Source organism: Octopus bimaculoides, chromosome 3 (genome assembly GCF_046866305.1).
Source record: "Octopus bimaculoides isolate indiv1 chromosome 3, ASM4686630v1, whole genome shotgun sequence".
Lineage (NCBI taxonomy): Eukaryota > Metazoa > Mollusca > Cephalopoda > Octopoda > Octopodidae > Octopus > Octopus bimaculoides.
The window spans coordinates 54,318,501-54,338,080 of NC_142930.1; the positions used below are offsets into that span (position 1 = coordinate 54,318,501).

General features: G+C 37.7%; 1 long non-coding RNA gene across 5 annotated transcripts in view; it reads right to left on the reverse strand.

Moving 5' to 3' along the window:
• Positions 1-313: 313 nt before the first annotated feature.
• Positions 314-19,580, reverse strand: part of LOC149136541 (uncharacterized) — a 43,310-nt gene continuing 24,043 nt past the window's right edge. The window contains exons 1-2 of one of the 5 annotated variants that reach the window (XR_016241049.1): positions 5,383-6,398; positions 314-721 (exon numbers count right to left, since the gene is read on the reverse strand). This is a non-coding gene — a long non-coding RNA (uncharacterized LOC149136541). Of the gene's footprint in view, positions 783-5,382; positions 6,399-13,803; positions 15,670-19,580 lie in introns of those variants that run through there. The other 4 variants (XR_016241047.1, XR_016241048.1, XR_016241046.1 and 1 more) reach the window with 4 other exon arrangements.

The window sequence follows — 19,580 nt, forward strand, 5'->3', positions numbered from 1 at the left end:
ATATATTTATAGATATGTATACATGTACATGTATTTATGGATACATGCATGCATGTACGTGTACATATAGTGTGTGCATCAGTTGTGTGTATACGTGTTCTTTTTACCTGGTATAAAATACACTCTCATAATGCCTCAAAGAAACACACGCACGCACACGCTCACACGTATATATATACACTTAAAGAGAAATAGATACAGGATGAGTAGAAATAGCAGAAGATAAATATGATGATAGACAGAAAAGCTGGAGGAGAGCGAGTGTAGGAAAGAGACAGACAGAGAAAACGTAGTAAATATAAGAAGAAGCAGATGCGGTATCATTACAAGGTAGACCTACATTTATTTTTCTGTAAAAGGTTGTTCACCTGTTCTCGATCGCAATTCGTCAGGTTCATATACTTTTCACGTACTATAAACTTCCAGCTTCATTATCATCATCGTCATCATCGTTGTCGTCGTCGTCCCAACTTTGATGTTGGTATCTTAATCGTTGTTATCATCGTTGACATCATCATCCTCATCATTGTCATCATCATCCTCATCATCGTCATCATCATCATCGTTGTCGTCGTCGTCATCGTCGTCGTCATCGGCCTCGGCAGTGGTGGTGGTGGTTGGAGTATCGGTGTTCGTGGTAGTGGTGACGCGTGATTGTGGTACACATTGTGTATCGGAAAATCCGATTGAAAATAGCCAGGACTTGCAGGTAGGTATTTTCCTGCAAAGATATTTACAGTGAGGATCAGAGGTCAAATCCGGAGATTCCTAGTTTGCTGGATCTGTTAGAAAAAAAAAGAAGAAAAAAGGCTGCTAAATCATCCACCAGTTACACACAAGTAACTTAAAAATCAGAAGGCAATGGAAAATATGTACTATGTGCATAGTACCTTGTAATGATACTTTCTGTGTATGCATAATTATAAATCCAGGCGCTTTGGTTAAATATTTGCTCGCACGACTTTTGATCTGTCACAAAATACCTGTTTCACATCTCGCATCCGAGTTACATATTAGAAGTATGATTTTTTTTTAAAATCCTTCTCAAGTTACCTATTTCCCATCCCACATTCGATTTACGTATTCCATATATGATTTTACAATTCTTCCCAAGGTATTTATTTCACACCCTACGCTCGCGTTACGAATTTTATGTGAGATTTTAAAAAAAATCCTTCTCAAAGTACGTATGTCACACCCCACATCCGGGTTACGAATATGATGTAAGATATTTTAATCCTTCCCAAAATAATTTTCTTCACACCCCACACTCAGCTTATTTCTGTCATAGACCTTTATATTTCTTCATTTTATCCTTATAATATTTCTTCATTTTATCCTTGTAATATTTCTTCATTTTATCCTTGTCATATGTAGGGACTGACAGTTCGCTCAGAAGGCACTTCTTTCCTGGTAATCTTTGACTACAATACTTAGTTGAATCATCTTGATCTCTCCCTTGCTGTATATATTGACATATCCTAACTTATAACAGTTTTGTCACTCTTTGAGACCTTTTCTTTGTGTATGCCTTTTTCGTATCTTTCTGTTTGTATTCGATAACACTGGCTCAACTTCCAGCGTATGTCGGCTCTAGCTCTCTCATGCTTGTGGATGTATTCTTTCTTGGCAAAAACTGACCAGTTAGAGACAATATGGTTAATTGTTTTTCTTTTATCTTCGCATATTCTCTAGTTACATGCTTTTTGTAGTTTCTGAGGGAAAGGCTTTGACTCTTTACTGCGATTTGAAATCCTTCACTTTCAGCTTTGAGACCTGCGCTTCTAACCTAGTGTTATGAACTTTCTTTGTAGATTTCAGTTCAGTTTTTTTAAAATATATTTTTGCTATAGAAATGCTTTTCTTTCTTTCCTTTTACCATGTCATTCTGTAGCCCTATTATATATATATATATATATATATATATATATATATATATATATATATATATCTTAGATTTTAACTTTCTCACATATTTTCTTGTTGCTTCCTCTTTTTTTTATAACCATCTGTCATTTCAACTCTATGCTCTATCCTTTTGGTTTCTTCGAAAACAGAAAACAGTTTTTTGTTTGTTCCTGTTTCTTAATATTTGGTAGCTATTTTTAGTATGAGTTACTGTGTAATAATAATAATAATAATAATAATAATAATAATAATAATAATAATAATAATCCTTTCCATTAAAGACACAAGGCCTGAAATTTAGAGGAAGGCAAGCCGATTACATCCGACCCCAGTACATAACTGGTTTTTCCATCGACTCCAAAAGGATGAAAGGGAAAGTCGACCTGGGCGGAATTTGAACTCAGAACGTAAAGACAGACGAAATACCACTGAGCATTTTGCCCAGTGTTTATCGTTTCTGCCAGCAGTTTGCCTTAACAACAACAACAACAACAACAACAACAACAACTAGTAGTATTAGTAGTAGTAGTAGTACCATAATTATGATTGCTTACGAAATAGACATGTTTTACAAATTGGTTTCAAAGATAAGGGTTTTGCTACGACATAGGGATTTTTACCAAAAATACTCGCATTTGGATAACTTCATGCAGTTTGGAATTCTTCCTTTCAGGAGCGAAAAAAAAGAGAAAATTTTGTTATATTTTTGGACAAACTTTTATTTTGCCTGTCACATCGCCACGCTCCGAAAAAGAAAACTGAAAATGTACAAAATAATACATTTCACACACAGAAAACAAAAAACCTCAGTATTCTAATTAAATTGTGACGACGCAAGATATTAATAATATACATGAACTAAAATAAACTACATTCATTTTATCCATACTGAGTAGAAAACTTATTCTACAGTTGTTTTTCTTTTCATTACATGTTTTTGGTAATTTCTGGTGGAGAGACTTTGGTCTTGTGATGCAATGAAAAATTCTTCAGTCTCTGCTTTGAGTCCTGAACTTCTCAACCATTGCTGGGATTTTTCTCTGTCTATTTCTTTTGCATTTAGTTTAGCCCAGTATTAGCCATGAAGGGGCTTTTCTTGTCATCGTTTTTATCAAGGTCCGTTGCGGTTCTAGTTTTAGTTTGGAATTCATTTGTTTTATAGCGTTTGTTGTTTCTTCTTCTTCATATTTGTTAGGTAGCATGACTTCTTGTTTGTATTTGTCAGCTTCCTTAAATACTGAAAACAGTTTTTTTTGCTCGTGTTTTGTGGCTTTTGTATTAGTTTTCCTAGCTTCTGAAGTAGGAATTTTTGCAGTCCTATCGTGGTTATTTTATAATAGTTTTCCAGCTGTATAAGGCCTCCACCACCTTTATACGTTGTATATATAGTCTTTCTATGTCAGATTTTGGGTCGTGCATCCTAGATCCAGTCATTATTTTTCTTGTTTTCCTGTCTATTTTGGTTAGTTCATTTAGTGTCCAGTTAAGGATATTGTAGCTGTAACTTATAACTGGGACGGCTAAAGTAGATTTTCATCGATGAGTTCATGAACCTTGGTTCTTTTCCCTAAAACTATATATATATATATATATATATATATATATATATATATATATATATATATATATATTATACTGTGAAACTTGATCTAATTTTAATTTTTAATAAATTGAATTTAATTGAGTTTTTACGTGTAAATTTGGATTTTTATCCCTAATATTATATATATATATGTGTGTGTGTGCATGTTTGTGTGTATATATATATATATATATATATATATATATATATATATATATATATATATATATATATATATATATACATATATATTATAGTTTCAGCTCAGAGCTGCGGCCATGCTGACGCACCGCCGTTTTGCTACACTGTTATTACTGAGAGCCTCCTCCAATATGTGGCACTTGGTGAAGAATGGGATTTGATGTGGCTACCCTCATTTGCACCTCTAGCCGTGAGGTAGGTTCATCTGGGACTCTCGTCAGGAAGAGGTCCAGCTTTGACTATATATATATATATATATATATATATATATAAAGAGAGAGAGAGAGAGAGAGAGAGAGAGAGAGATCAGGATTTCAAATCCCAGACCGGGTGGTGTGTTGTTTTCTTGAGACCAAACACTTCACCTCACGTTGCTCTGCGATCACTTCAATACAGAGTGCACCTGTTCAGGCAACGTCGATTAGATGGAGTGAATGAGCTAATGTACTGCACGTACATTTGATGGCTATAAACAAACCATTTGCGCAGGTCGTTCGGCAAAAAAAAAATTCAACATTCATACGTCGTCATCGACGGGAGAGTCCATATATATATATATATATATGTGTGTGTGTGTGTGTGTGTGTGTGTATGTATGTACGTATATATATATATATATATATATATATATATATAAACAATATATGAGTATATGCATATATATGTACATGTATGTATATACGTTCATCCACATGTACATATAGATACATAACTGGGTACATGACGTGGCAAAAGAACAAGGACAAAAATGGTAAACAAGGTGCAACAAACAAGCAGGCCACATAGAAACATCCCCTTCATCAGCTGCCACCATTAAAACTCCGGCGTTTCGAAGAATTAAGGCAGTACGCATCGTTAAAATGGTTCTTCCCACGAACACAAATTAAATTGTTTTCGTGGAGGGTAGTGGCGGACGGAAAACAAGACAGGAAAACGAAACGGTGAAATAAACAAACATATATATATATATATATATATAAACAAAAGTAATGAGTATATGCATATATACGTACAGGTATGTGCATACCGACATCCACCTGTATGTATAGGTGCATATCTGGGTACAGGACATTGCAAACAAACGTAGACGAGAACACACGAGCCACATAGAGAACATTCTACTTCATCAGCTACCCACGTTTTAACACCGGCGTTTCGACGAGCTTCGGGCAGGACGCAACGTTAAAACGGCTCGTCCCATGGATCGCAGATTAAATCTGTATACGCAAATTAAATCTAGCCATGGAGGAATGTAGTGGCGGACAAAAAACAAGACAGGAAAACAAACAGAAAAGGCTTTACGGCCAGACGAGAAAAATTATGTGTGTATGAACGCGATGAGGCACGGAACCGAGAGAGACAAAGTGGTGGCGTGTGTTACTTGGCGAAAGCCAAGGAAGGAAAGGATTATTGACCGGAAGCATGTGACCATGCCGGTGTAAAGGGAAGAGAGAGAGTGGTAGAGGGAGAAAGAGAGGGAGGAAGTAGAAGAATGGTGAGCAACGAGAGGAAAAAAGAAAAAGAGGAAATACGAGGGGGAAAAAAGAGATACGTAGTAGTAACAGAGGAAGAACAAAAGGGGTGAGGCGAGATACGTAGTAGTACAGAGGAAGAACGAGGGGGGGGGAGAAGGAAAGAGAAAGAGAAAGAGATAGAGTAGCGTCGGAGGAATGTTTACGAAAACTACTTACAATTTTTGTGAGACGCTGCGTTCAATCATGTAAAAACAAAAGTAATGAGTATATGCATATATACGTACAGGTATGTGCATACCGACATCCACCTGTATGTATAGGTGCATATCTGGGTACAGGACATTGCAAACAAACGTAGACGAGAACACACGAGCCACATAGAGAACATTCTACTTCATCAGCTACCAACGTTTTAACACCGATATATATATATATATATATATATATATATATTTTCCTGTCTTGTTTTTTGTCCGCCACTACATTCCTCCATGGCTAGATTTAATTTGCGTATACAAATTTAATCTGCGATCCATGGGACGAGCCGTTTTAACGATGCTTCCTGCCCAAGCTCGTCGAAACGCCGGTGTTAAAACGTGGGTAGCTGATGAAGTAGAATGTTCTCTATGTGGCTCTTGTGTTCTCGTCTACGTTTGTTTGCAATGTCCTGTACCCAGATATGCACCTATACATACAGGTGGATGTCGATATGCACATACCTGTACGTATATATGCATAGACTTACTATATATATATATATATATATATAGAGAGAGAGAGAGAGAGAGAGAGAGAGAGAGAGAGAACGTGTATGTGTGTGTCTTTGTGTGTGTGTGTGTGAGGGACCATGTAGAGTCCACACTTTGTTGGCTCGTCTTACAGGAGATTGCAAACAAGAATGAACTTCGTTGTGGATGTAGTAGTAGTAGTAGTAGTAGTAGTAGTAGTACTTGGTGATAGTGGTGGAGGCGGCGGCGGTAATAGTAGTATTGCTATTATCGTCACAAACTTTGTTGTTGCTGTTTCATCCATTGTAAATCGAAAAAAAAAAAAAAAGAAAGTTTCCAGCGGCAGAAACTAGTGATATTAAAATGGTATTGTGTTTAACAACAATTACAAAGAAATAAACAAACAAACACATACAAACAACATAAGTACAATACGAAACTGCAAAAATACAAATACATGTTCACTGCATTGCCTTTTCAGTGGCGAAAAGCGCCTTGATCAGTGTCCCAAAGTTTAGAGGAGTGGGTTTATACTACGAAAGGTATTATATATTACAAAAGTTAGATAGATAGATAGATAGATAGATAGATAGATAGATAGATAGATAGATAGATAGATAGATAGGAAGAGAGGAGGAGAGAAAGTGGAAGAAAGAGAGTACAAGGCAACAAAACATTTATATCTCTTTATTACCCACTAGGAGCCAAAGCAACAAAACATTTAGGTATATAAATAACACCACCAGGACACGTTCATGTCACGTACAGAAGTGTGGGTGGTCACGCATGCGCCTTTATATATATATATATGTGTGTGTGTGTGTGTATGTGTGTGTGTGTGTGTATGCGTAGATGCACGCACATACATATACGTACATATATGTATCTACATAAATGCGTACATACACCTATATATGCAAGCATGTATATGTATATATCTTTATCTATCTATCTATCTATCTATCTATCTATCTCTCTCTCTCTCTCTCTCTCTCTCTCTCTATATATATATATATATATATATATATATATATATATATATATATATATATATATATATATATAAAACAAATAATAAATGAGTATATGCATATATACGTACAGGTATGTGCATACCTACGTCTACCTGTATATATAGGTGCATATCTGGGTACAGGACATTGCAAACAAAACGTAGACAAGAAAATAATAATAACCAGAGTACAGAAAACACACAAGCCACATAGAGAACGTGTGTGTGTGTGTGTATGTGTGTGTGTGTGTGTGTGTGTGTGTGTGTGTGTGTGTGTGTGTGTGTGTGTGTGTGTGTGTGTGTGTGTGTGTGTATGTGCATTTTCAGGGTGCGCCTAGAGGTGGATACGCCTATAAATAATATCATGCAATGAAATGGGTTGCAAAAAAAAAAATAAAAATGTTTGAGACGGGAAAAAGATCGAAGGCTACGGGACATTCACTCTCTTTTTCTGTAACTATGACGACGAGATAACCCTTGACATTTTTTTCCATCCAAGGGATTTAAAAAATATTTTACCTAAGACTTCACATGCTATTATTTATAGCTGAATTCACTTCCAGACTCGCCCTGCTCATATCTCCTCATTATGTCTATGTATGTGTATGTGTGTGTTTTTTTCCTAATTGGGCGCGCGCGCGTGTTTGTGTGTGTGTATATGTGCGTGTGTGTGTGCGTGGGTGTGTCTTTCATCTTTTCAGTCATTAAAACTGCGGTCATGTTGTAGCATTACCTTGAAGAGTTTTTTTGTAAAAATCGATTCCAGTTCTTTTGCCGAATCGCAAAGTTATGAGGGTCGTAAACAAGCCAACACCGGCTCTCAAGCAGAAGCGGGGGACAAACACACATACATACATACATACATACATATATACATACATGTATATATACATATATATGTATATACATACATACAATATTTCCAAATTTAGGCTAAGATTTATGCTAGAAATATTAACAATGCCAAAAAACAGCTGGAATTAATAACATTTTCAGCTGAAATAGGAATGAAACTTGGCCAGAAGAAATGTTCTTAGTTGATTGTCGATCTGGAGAAATCAGTTCCCCAAACACAAAACTTGTACATCAATAGTCTCACTATCTCTCCTGTCCCACACAAAGAATGCTACAAGCACCTAGGCATTCATGAAAATGTATCATATAAAAGTACTGTGAATAAAATTAGTGACCCAAGAATATTACACCAGACTTAGAAAAGTATGGCAGTCAGAACTTTCCTCTTACAATGTATTTGCAGTACCAGTGCTGATTCCAACATTTGGGATATTTGACTAGTTTGTAGAAGAAATCCACTTCATAGACATTAAAAACCCGCAAGATTCTAACATAAACTGGATATCTCCACAGGAAAAGTGACTTCGACAGGCTCAACCTAGGAAGAGATAAAAGAGGTAGGGGCTTGGGATCAGTGCAGGCAGCCTTCGAATGTCGCATAGTCTCTCTCAAACTGCACTTGTTAAACAACAGCAGCAAAAATAAATACATTAATTTAGTGCTGAAAAGCGAAAAAAACAATATCTTACGAATTGGAAGTGAGCTCCTCAAGAAGCACTTTCTTCCTGATGGCCTCCCGTACAACCTTAAAACATCCGGACTAGCATACCTCAAAGAAGAGCTGAAGGTGCAACGCCCAATATACCAAAAAAGATCGTGCATGGATATGTTTCCCAAAGACTTAAAGAAGATAGTAACATTCACATGAAGTGAAGCCTCTCTTGGATTCGTGACCACCACATCACATCACACTTCGAAGGCAATACATTTGGAATCCAAAAACAGGTGATTGCTACTAAATACCTAATCAGCAAAAGTGACCCTTGAAATTCCCAGATGCAACCGAAATTGTAGTTATGCCTTATTTCTTTGGAAATCAGCTGTCCAAAAATGTTATCAAAGTACTACCTCCCTATGCGACATGATGTTGTTGCAAAAACAATATGCAATGCCATTCGGAAAAAAGACTGTCCTAGAATAAATATAGAGAATCTTCCTGTTATTGAATACGTACACAAATAGCACAAGGAATATTGGTCGGACATACTCATAAAGACATCTGTCAAGTGTAAGCATAACAAGCCGGATATTGTTTGGGACAAACAAGAAAAAGTATGTACCGCCATAGAGGTCAACTGTTCAACAGATGTTCATATCTCTTTGAAAATCAAAGAGAAAGAGGATAACTATGAACAATTGCTTCTATACCTCTAGCTTCTATATCCGGTTTACAAATTTACATATATACCAATAAGGATTGGAGTACTTGGTTTTGTAAGAAAATGCCTAGCTGTCAGTTTGGATAAGCTTGGATTTTCAGAAAAAGAAATCAACCAACTGACTTGCACATTACAAAATCAGTCTGTAAGTGGAACAGTAAAATTATGCAAGACTTTTCACAGATTTAAAATGTCACATTGCTTTCGTTATCTACATTCCAAAGACGGAATTTTATATCTTTGTTAGAAACCAGTCCTTTCTTCGGAGGAAGAATTTAAATGATTAAAAATAGAAGAGAAACACGCGCGCGCGCGTGTATGTGTGTATGTATGTATATATATATGCACACATACACACATACATAAACATATGTGCATACATATACGACAGGCTTCTGCTAGTTACCGTCTACCAAATCCATTAACAAGGGTTTGGTTATAGAAGACACTGGTCCAAGGTGCCAGCAATGGGACTGAATCTGAAATCATGTAGCTGGGAAGCACAGTTCTTATCTCACAGTCACGCCTGAGTCTATCTACCCAGCTACATCTTTGTCTATGTATGATTGAAAACATGAATATATAATACATAGTACTTGACAAATATTTGTATAGAATTACACGTCCAAAATTTTAGGAACAAATTTCACTCATATCTCCAACAGATTTCATAGGTTTGTCGATTAAAACTAACCGGAGCTAAACAACAACAACAGAAATACATTGACGTGGTCACGAAGAAAATAAGACCGTCCCAGACCTATTAAATGATACGTTGGTTTACCATCTGTTATTTCAGTAGGTGAGCGAACCGAGGGCAAATTATTCCGTTGTAAACCATTGCATTCAGAGCTATTGATTTTGGATGGAAAATTTTACGTACGAAAAATGAGTGAAAGGAAATGATTCAACAAACTCGGGAACACGTATTGCAAACCCATCTCAGAGGTCATTAACCTCAATGAAAGTGTTGCTGAGTGGAAAGAAATTAGCCAACAGGATATGGCTGATTATGTCAAAAGTTAATTTAGTTCAGCGAAAATAATTCCTTTAAACACGATATATAATTTATGAAGGATTTTATTTATAAGAATATAAAGGATCTTAAATCTAATCAATCTCCGGGGCCTCTCTAGTCAACAAGTTAATTCCTTGGTTTCAAATTTTGGCACAAGGTCAGCAATTTCGAGGGAGATGTAAGTCTATTACATCGACCCCAGTGTACAACTGGTACTTATTTTATTGACTCCGAAAGGATGAAAGGCAAAGTCAACCTTAGAGAAATTTGAACTCAGAACGTAAAGACGGACGAAATATCGCTAAGCATTTTGCTCGGTGTGCGAACGATTCTGCAAGCTCGCCTATTTAACAAGTTAATTTATTATTCAGCAGTCATACACTGTTCTCTTTAAGAAATTGAATGCGAAACAAAAAAAGTTAATACTGTAATTCATGATCATCAGAAATATTTATGTGGGTTTAAGATAAATATCTAATGGAAATCCTTGATGAATACTTCGTAATAACTATTTCGAACTTAAACAAAAGGCGACACATTATGAGTGGAGAGTGTAGTCGATTAAGTAAAACTCAGTACTTCATACTAGTCAAACAATAATATACGCTGCCATATTATACAGCTTCTGGTCTGTCGTGTCAAAAAGTAAGCGACTGAATTCTACCAACTTTCGAGCTTTCAATTGAAGAAATAGTAGAGAGCTGCAAGTACGATTATCGCAATGCCAATCGCCTTTTCTAATTTACTTGTTACTTCCTGTTATGGGAGAATCCTGAATACCCCACGTGACTGAAGGCGGACCAACCGATTACGCGTGAGTTCGTGTTAGTTCATCGTGTGTTGGTTTAACAGTGAATATTGAGTATCGTACCTACGTTCGAGTAGTACGGAGTGCGTTCAGTGTTAGGATACATTTCTGCGATAGGTTATTTTTAGATGACCACAACCAACTATTTAATTGTATAATACTATTATACACCAGACGTGTATACCCACCTCATAATAGTTCCCTAGTAATTTATTTTTTGCTACTTCCTTGCAAAATCGTATCGATTCTATCATAATAGAATTATTTAATTATTCAGGTGCTGAGGGAAATTTTAAACTCAGAATGAAAAGACGAACGCCTCAGGCCGACCAAAACTTTGTGAGTGGATTTGGTAGACGGAAACTGAAAGAAGCCCGTCGTATATATGTATAAGTATATATATATGTGTGTGTGTTTGTGTGTCTGTGTCCCCCCCCCCCTCCAACATCGCTTGACAACCGATGGTGGTGTGTTTACGGCCCCGTAACTTAGCGGTTCAGCAAAAGTAACCGATAGAATAAGTACTAGGCTTACAAAAAATAAGTCCTGGGGTCGATTTCCTCAACTAAAGGCAGTGCTCCAGCATGGCTGCAGTCAAATGACTGAAACAAGTAAAAGAGATAATAATAATTATTATTATTATTATCTATACCTATTGTATAGCTGAGTTTCTGAGTGTGTGTGTGTGTGTGTTGCATCTATAGAAATCCACACCTTACAAGATAGTAATCTGGGAGTCGCACCAATGAATTCCTCATGGTCGAAAATGCCCGGAATCGGTCATTTATTATTTTTTTTATTGCTTCCTAAGACCTGAATTTTTGTATTAGAAATAATTTTAAACCATAAATTCTAACAATTTTCAAATCGGAGCATGAGTTAAGTCCCCTTCTAGCGACTGTGTAAACAGAGGGAGACTCATAGCGACATATAGCTGGTCGTGCGTGAATATGGGAGAGAGCAGAAGTTACCAGAGCAAAAATCATGTGTTCACTGTACATACGATCCTTCGCAAAAGATTAGCTATTATTTTGCAAACAATGTTATGAAACTGTTCATGTTTTAGAATTATAAATATATATACTTTCGGTGCAAATGGTTTTGTTATACGACGCCGTATTTTACAATCATCTAAATAATAATAATAATGGTATTTTTTTTAATATAAGCTTAAAGTTTATGGCGTTCACCGTGCAATGACTAAGGAAAATAGTCTAATAACGAGGAATATAAGCACTCGACAGAAAAAAGAAGGCTTTCCTATCCGTGTGTGAAGGTAACACACCCAGTCATGTTCACAAAGGAATGTGGATTCGCGTCCTACGCGGATGGGAAAGCCTTCTTTTTTTCTGTCGAGGGCTTATATGCTCCATTATTACACTATTTTCGTTAGTCATTGCACTGTGAACGGCATAAGCTTTCAGCTTATATAAAAATATCATTATTATTATTTACAAGATTGTAAAATATGGCACCGTATAATAAAGCCATTCGCACGATATATGATATATATATATATACTTACTATAGCCTCAGGCTGACCAAAACCTTGTGAGTGGATTTCGTACTTGGAAACTGAAAGAACACTGTCGTATATATGTGTATATTTGTGTATGTGTGTGCCTGTGTCTTGTGTTTGTACCCCACCATTTCTTGACAACTGATATTGCTGTGTTTACATTCCTGTAACTTAGCGGTTTGGTAAAAGACACTGACAGAATGAGTACTAGGCTTACAAAGAATAATCCTGTGGTTGATTTCTTCGACCAACAGCGGTGCTCCACCATAGCCGCAGTCACATGACTGAAACAAGTAAAGCAATCAAAATCTATGCCATTTTAATCCGTGCAAGGCCGGGTATCTCTGCTAGTTATTATTATAAATACATCTCCAGCGTTAGAAGCTGTGCAAATAATAATAATAATAATTTTGACACACGGCCAACATGTTTGGGGGAGGGGTAGGTTGGTTACATTGATCCCAGGCTTCAATTGGTATTTGTTTTATCCCCCGAAAGGATGAAAGGCGAAGTCGACCTAAAGACAAACGAAATGCCGCAGAGCATTTTGCCCAGCATGCTAACGATTCTTTTCTACTCTAGCCACAAGGCCCGAAATTTTTTTGAGGAGGAGGCCAGTCGATCGAAATGACTCCAGTACGAAACTGGTACTTAATTTATCAACCCCGAAAGGATGAAAGACAAAGTCGCCCTCGGCGGAATTTGAACTCAGAACATAAAGACAGGTGAAATACTGCTAAGCATTTCGCCCGGCGTGCTAACGTTTCTGCCAGCTCGCTGCCTAAATAATAAGGGAGTAAGTCGATTACATCGAACTTAGTGCTCGTCTGATATTTATTTTATCGACGCCCGAAAGGATGAAGGGCAAAGTCGACTCTGGCGAAATTTGAACTCGGCATGTAACGACCTGCAAAATACCGCTAAGCATTTAATAAGGCGTTCTAGCGATTCTGCTAGCTCGCCGCCTAATAAGGATGATGACGATGATGATGATGATCATGATCATAATGACGATAGCGATTATTTCTGGATATTCACTTTCGTTCTAGCTTACAATTCATTGTTCTTAGTCAACCATATAATTTTCTTGTTTGATTGCAAGCCTCAACACACCCAGAACTTTAACACCACCTCAACCACTCCTCGATCAATGCGACTTCTCAGCGAGTTAACTACTTGTTGCTCTACTTCACGCACACACTTGTGGCGGATATCCACTTCTTGGGTGTGTCTACTAATGAATATATATATATATATACATATATTAATGTGTATATGTATGTATGAATGAATGTATGTATGTATGTACGTATATAAAGAGACAGAAAACTTTATTGTATTCTCTGGTTAGGCTGAAGGCATTGTGGCAACTGTTAAATATACTTTTACTGTTTATCATGATACAAAACAACAAACGCCGCACCGATATTTATTTCATTGCAAAGCTGTTTATTCCTGCTGTTTATTAGATACTTGACAGCTTTTTTCTTTCTTTCTTTCTTCTTTCTTTTTTTTTTTTTTTGTTAGTTTTCTATGTGCTTTTTATTTTCTTCTTCTCCAAGCAATTAATCTTAACACTCTCTGATGTATTAAATGCTTTCTCATCTTTAATATGTTTTTTGTTGTATGTATTTGGGCGCGCGTGCGTGCGTGTGCGCGTGCGTGTGCGTGTGCGTGTGCGTGTGCGTGTGTGTGAGGTAGTTAAGAATCTTCTTTTGCAACCACTTGATTTCAAGTTCAGTCTCACTGTGCCTTACTTTGGGCAAATGATTTAAGCTATATACCACCGGCTTCCACACAGTTTCTACCAAATTCACCCAATGCGTTTGGTTGGCCCGGGGCTATAGGTTAAGTGGTTGCAAAAGTAGAGTCTTAACTACCTCTCTCTCTTTTTTCTCTCCCTCTCTTCCTCTCTCTCTCTCTCACATGTATATATATGCATACATACGTACACACACACACACACACACACACACACACACACACACACACACACACACACATATGTACTTACATTTCGCCTCTGCAACAATGGCATTTTCGTTATAATTCTTCATCATCGCTGACTTCCCCCAGGCATTTGTACCCAATCAATCTCATACAATGGGACATCGCTTGATTATCCTGATTCGAGTGCTTTCAAGCGCTCATACCATGTTCTCTATGAGTCGCATGTATCACCAAATATACAGGAATTGGACAAAATAATGGAAACACCTTAAAATTTCAAACAAATTTATTTTAACATGGGGTAGGACCACCTTCGGCAGTAATTACAGCTTCAATTCTACGAGGTATGGGCACGTACAAAGTTTGAATTGTTTCCAAAGGAATTTTTGTCCATTCTTCAGCTAAAACAGTCTCCACTTTTTGTAGTGATGATGGTGGAGGATATCGACTCCTTACTTGTTTTTCTAAAATGCACCATAAATGTTCAGTAATATTGAGATGTGGGGACTGTGGTGGCCAGATAAGATGTTCAACTTAAACTAGAATGTTTCTCGTGCCATTCAGTAACAACTTTAGCTGTGTGAATTGGTGCATTATCATCCTGAAAGATTGCGTTTCCCTCCGGAAACAGTTCTGCAACCATAGGATGAATTTGAACAGATAAAATGCTTAAATAGTCTTGACTATTAATTCTGCCACGAAGGAAAATCATTGAGCCGGCGGATTTCGAAGATACAGCGCCCCCAGATCATCACAGATCACCCTCCATGTTTAACAGTTGGAAGAAGGCAGTTTGGGTCAAATGCTTCTTTCGGCTATCTCCACACGTATACTCGGCTGGTGATCGGAAATAAGGTAAAGGATGTCTCATCCAAGAAAATAGCTCCTGGCGAACAGCTTTTATGGAAACTTGGTTCTCGAGGTGGTCATTAAGCTCTGCTATAATTTTGGGAGCTGTACTTTTGTGATCCTTTCTAACAATTCGCGTAATAGTCCGACGGTCCCTATCTGACAGCTTTGGTTTCCTTCTGGAATTTTGTTTCGACGAGGAGATTTTTCCCTCTTTCTCAAAGGTTGTCATTACTTTGGAGACAGTACTTCTTGATACACTAAACATTTAGGCTGTTTTTCGTTACGCTAGCGCCTGCCATACGAGCACCAACAATTCAACCTCTTTGAAAGTCCGATAGATCTGTCATTTTAATGAACTTTAATTACCTTTTTCTGATGATATCTGAAAAGAAACAGCAATTTTAGCAAAACATATTAAGCATCACTAATAATAAATAAAATAAAAACAAAAATAAACAAGCTTTTGACGGTTTTATAGATATTTCAAAATTTGATGCTATGATGCAAGGTGTTTCCATTATTTTGTCCAACCCCTGTATGTTCGATTCCGGCAGAACATATTTAGTATTGATCATGAATGCACATATCACGGCACTTCCTAGAGGATTTTAGCCTAGATAGGTTTCGGCAGCCATTTATTCATACTTCAGCGTGGATATACATTTTACATATCATAGTATCTGCCATGATCTCAAGTGCAGCCCTTACAAAGATTGCAAATAACGTTGGAATTAGTGTAGAATTCGGTAGTGGCAGCTCGTAGATAAAGTTAGCCGTTGTTTTAACATTGTGTAAAGGGAAACAAACACATTGTTATGTCTCAAGCTACTGCTATCTAGTACCTTCGGACGATCTCTACTCAACCGCTACACAACTTCTACTCGACTGCTACTCAACTTTTTCTTTATTTTGGCACTGCGGCCACTACACAGAGGGATGACACTACAAGGACAGACAAAACAATACAGCACGTGGGGTGCAAAGAACGAATGATGAATGAAATGAATTACTTACAATGAGGTGATGAAATGGCTTACGAGTCCCCCAAAACACGCAGTTTTATTTAACAGTTCTCTCATACAGTTTATGGTCATTTTTTTTCTTTAACAATTGTAAGTGGCCACAGCTCCTCTACCGTTACTACACTTGGCAGGGTGTCGTAGCCCACGTATAATCCACTTATTTGAAACTTGTCCGGGTGTATCTGTTGCAGTCTCTGCATCACATGTGCTTCCACCAATATAGCTTTCTTTTTTCCTTCAAACGCTTCAGGGTCCAGTTTAAGTCTTACTAATCCTTTTATTCTTGCAATCGTCTTTTCCAACTCTAAATCCTTGTCGTAAATAATCACTGTTCTGATATTTTTATAATCGACTCTTCCAAGTACCTTTCCTTCCATCCTTGCTCTTTCCTGCTGGTCTATCATCTTTTCCCACCAATTCCACCACTTCTCCTTTCTTTTCACTTCTTTTTCGTGCTCTGTATCTTGGGTTCGATTTTCAGCTTCGTCTTTTCGGTTTCCATTTCTTTCTCTGTCTTTTTTTTACTCTCTTTTTTTTTGGAGGGGGGGGGGGGTTCTTTGGCGGCAATTCAGTCCGGATACGCTTTCTATCTGTTTCTTGAGAAATTTTCTCGCACTCCACAGTCTCCACCTGCTTTTTCTCCACCTCCTCTTGTTCGCCTTCCACCATCTCCTCTTCACAGACCTCTACTTTTTTCCACTTGTACTTCTCTGCGGGGACACACCGCCTGCATGTGTCCCCTACTTTTACATTTGTAACATATTGGTGGTCTTCCCTCCACTACAACTCTCAGTTGTGTTCCGTCGGGGAGCTCCAATTCTTCTGCTATGTTGTGCAGATCTGGTAGGGTTATGTGTACGAGTGCATCTACACCAAATCCCCACCAGTTTATCTCTCTCGATTTTTTTACTTTTAAAACTTCCACTTCATCTTTGCAGTTATGAATAATGGCTGTAACCAGCCATTCCGGGTCTATTTCGGGAGGTGCCCATCCAATTCTCACACGTGCAGCTCTTCTTCCACAATAGGTAGGTAAAAGTGCCCACCTAGCCGTTCTTAAGGGTACAGTGGAGTGCTTTTTCGCCTCTTCCTCACTCGTAAATCGCACCTCTACCGTACCGAACTTTCTACCACATAGCTGGAAGCAGGATAATTTAATTCTACACTTTATCACATTCAAGCATATAAACACGTTTTTAAGCACAACACACGCAGAATCAAAAAGAAACACTACCTTTCACCAGCACACCGGGGTCGGTACTGCGTGAATGACAGTACTCTCTCTCTCTCTCGCTCTCTCTCTCTCTCTCTCTCTCTCTCTCTCCCTAGCGTGAAGCTTCCTATCTCGACATGTGAGCATGCGCACAACAGCCAAACACCGCATCGCTAGAACTGTAAAGCGCACACTTCTATACAAGCGCACACTCCTATAAACTAGGAGATGGCTACTGAAATTAAGTTTAAGGATTATATAATGTACAAGAATGAAGAAAGAATTAAAGAAAACAGGACTCATTATATTGAATGTAATCGATAATATTGAGTTGAAATAGGGGGTGCTGCAGTTCCACAGTGCTTATACATGAGCCGCCACTGAAACTCGGCATTATTCTATGAACAAACCAGTAAGTTGAACTGTTGCTCCTAAGAGAGATAATGACAGACAGATCATCGTGGAATTGTCGTCCCTCTCTCCTCACACACTATGAGTGACAAAGAACTGTGCTATCGACTTACCCCTTTCTTCAGAGTAAATTTTGGAGAAAATAATCGCTGAGACAACTGTAAAAAGTGTTACCACGGATTTCTTCTTGAAAGCCGGAATGACTTTCCTTGTCTGGAAGCACCAAATTCGCGATTTTATACTTTGTGACAAATTCTGGAAAAGACTATCATCATTATCGTCGTTTTCCCACATAAACTCATACACATATACATACATATACATACATACACATTCCTAAACATACATATATACGTACTATACATGCATGTATGCATAGATACATGCATCTCTCTCTCTCTCTATCTCTCTCTCTCTCTCTCTCTCTCTCTCTCTCTCTATCTCTCTCTCTCTCTCTCTCTCTCTCTCTCTCTCACTTTTTCTCTATACATACACACACGCATACATAAATACACATATATATATCCTTATTACATACTGTCGGAAGTTACTTTCACTGATACGACTGATGAGATCTATCTATCTAGCTAGCTAGCTGTCTGTCTGTCTGTCTGTCTGTCTGTCTAACTGTCAGTTTGTCTGACTGTCTGTCTGTCAACATACGTGTGCCTGTCTGTCTGTCAACATACGTGTGCCTGTCTGTCTGCATATGTGTATGTTATATGTGTGAGCGCGATCGCGCGTGTATATGTGTGTAGGGGGGGGGGGGGTGCGCGCGTACCTGTTTCTGCATGTTGATATAAACACACATTTACATATGTATATTCACACAATCTTTCTCCTGCTCGAATCTCTCAGACTTTCGTATGCATTTCTGTCTCTCTCACCCACCCCTAACCACCCCTTTATCTCTCACCACACACACACACACACACACACACACACAAAACCTTTTCTCTCTCTCTCTGACACACATAGACACGTACAACCACTACATTCATGTGTGTACGTGATAAGGGATGTATCTCCATATGTATATATTTATGTCTACCTACCTATCTAATTATATATGTATTTATGTCTGCTCTTTATTCTTAACACTTTTTTAATGTCTGTAGTCGGTCTGAACAAAAGTATAAGTCTATTTTACTGGATGTCAGACAGCAGTAATTGTCAAATGTTAAAGCTTTGTAAAAATTTCTGTAGATTTCCACTGTCCTGTTGATGGACTGTCTTCGCCGAATTTGGGTTAACCATCTCTGTCGATTCCGTGAGAAAATCAGTTCCTCAAGGTTAATATATGCATATTTAGCAGGGCGACTAAGTGCAGCTATGATCTATCCAAAGATATTGTAACTGTTATTCTAATGCTGAACTATAGTCGAGATACGTTACTTACTGCCGCTTCCATTTCGTGCATGGAAAAATTTCTCGCGTTTTCCTTTTTCGTCTATATTTTTCAATATCATAAAAACTGCATCAACTGTATAAATGAATGAGCTTAATAATAGTTCACGTATGAAGTCGAAGGCCACGGAGCAACTTGAACACTTTCAGTTTTTTAATAGCGGAAATAGAGAGCTTCGGGCGGTTGCTAAAACCACCAGTGCATCCTGATGTAGGTAATCCTACCCTGAAGTATGCAGG